Raw genomic sequence first — 2,026 nt, forward strand, 5'->3', positions numbered from 1 at the left:
GTCACACTCGGGTCTCGCAGTCGCGCTCGGGTCTCGCAGTCGCGCTCGGGACTCGCAGTCGCACTCGGGACTCGCAGTCGCGCTCGGGTCTCGCAGTCGCACTCGGGACTCGCAGTCACACTCGGGACTCGCAGTCACACTCGGGACTCGCAGTCGCGCTCGGGTCTCGCAGTCACACTCGGGACTCGCAGTCACACTCGGGACTCGCTGTCGCTCTCGGGACTCGCAGTCTCGCTCGGGACTCGCAGTCACCCTCGGGACTCGCAGTCTCGCTCGGGACTCGCAGTCACACTCGGGACTCGCAGTCTCACTCGGGACTCGCAGTCTCGCTCGGGACTCGCAGTCACCCTCGGGACTCGCAGTCACGCTCGGGGCTCGCAGTCTCACTCGGGACTCGCAGTCACGCTCGGGACTCGCAGTCTCACTCGGGACTCGCAGTCGCGCTCGGGACTCGCAGTCTCACTCGGGACTCGCAGTCGCGCTCGGGTCTCGCAGTCACACTCGGGACTCGCAGTCACACTCGGGTCTCGCAGTCGCGCTCGGGTCTCGCAGTCACACTCGGGACTCGCAGTCACTCTCGGGACTCGCAGTCGCGCTCGGGACTCGCAGTCACACTCGGGACTCGCAGTCACACTCGGGTCTCGCAGTCACACTCGGGTCTCGCAGTCGCGCTCGGGACTCGCAGTCGCGCTCGGGACTCGCAGTCACACTCGGGACTCGCAGTCACACTCGGGACTCGCAGTCACACTCGGGTCTCGCAGTCACACTCGGGACTCGCAGTCGCGCTCGGGACTCGCAGTCACGCTCGGGACTCGCAGTCGCGCTCGGGTCTCGCAGTCACACTCGGGACTCGCAGTCACTCTCGGGTCTCGCAGTCTCACTCGGGACTCGCAGTCGCACTCGGGACTCGCAGTCACACTCGGGACTCGCAGTCACACTCGGGACTCGCAGTCACGCTCGGGTCTCGCAGTCACACTCGGGACTCGCAGTCACTCTCGGGTCTCGCAGTCTCACTCGGGACTCGCAGTCGCACTCGGGACTCGCAGTCACACTCGGGACTCGCAGTCACACTCGGGACTCGCAGTCACGCTCGGGTCTCGCAGTCACACTCGGGACTCGCAGTCACACTCGGGTCTCGCAGTCACACTCGGGACTCGCAGTCTCACTCGGGACTCGCAGTCGCGCTCGGGACTCGCAGTCGCACTCGGGACTCGCAGTCACGCTCGGGACTCGCAGTCACACTCGGGTCTCGCAGTCGCACTCGGGACTCGCAGTCGCGCTCGGGACTCGCAGTCACACTCGGGACTCGCAGTCACACTCGGGTCTCGCAGTCACGCTCGGGACTCGCAGTCGCGCTCGGGACTCGCAGTCACACTCGGGTCTCGCAGTCACACTCGGGACTCGCAGTCACTCTCGGGACTCGCAGTCACACTCGGGTCTCGCAGTCACACTCGGGACTCGCAGTCACACTCGGGTCTCGCAGTCACACTCGGGACTCGCTGTCGCGCTCGGGTCTCGCAGTCTCACTCGGGTCTCGCAGTCTCACTCGGGACTCGCAGTCACGCCCGGGTCTCGCAGTCACACTCGGGACTCGCAGTCTCACTCGGGACTCGCAGTCACACTCGGGACTCGCAGTCACACTCGGGACTCGCAGTCTCACTCGGGTCTCGCAGTCACGCTCGGGTCTCGCAGTCACACTCGGGACTCGCAGTCACACTCGGGTCTCGCAGTCACACTCGGGACTCGCAGTCGCGCTCGGGACTCGCAGTCACACTCGGGACTCGCTGTCACACTCGGGACTCGCAGTCACACTCGGGACTCGCAGTCGCGCTCGGGACTCGCAGTCACACTCGGGACTCGCAGTCACACTCGGGACTCGCAGTCTCACTCGGGTCTCGCAGTCACGCTCGGGGCTCGCAGTCGCGCTCGGGACTCGCAGTCACACTCGGGACTCGCAGTCACACTCGGGTCTCGCAGTCGCTCTCGGGACTCGCAGTCTCACTCGGGTCTCGCAGTCACACTCGGG

Source organism: Scyliorhinus torazame, chromosome 4 (genome assembly GCF_047496885.1).
Source record: "Scyliorhinus torazame isolate Kashiwa2021f chromosome 4, sScyTor2.1, whole genome shotgun sequence".
NCBI lineage: Eukaryota > Metazoa > Chordata > Chondrichthyes > Carcharhiniformes > Scyliorhinidae > Scyliorhinus > Scyliorhinus torazame.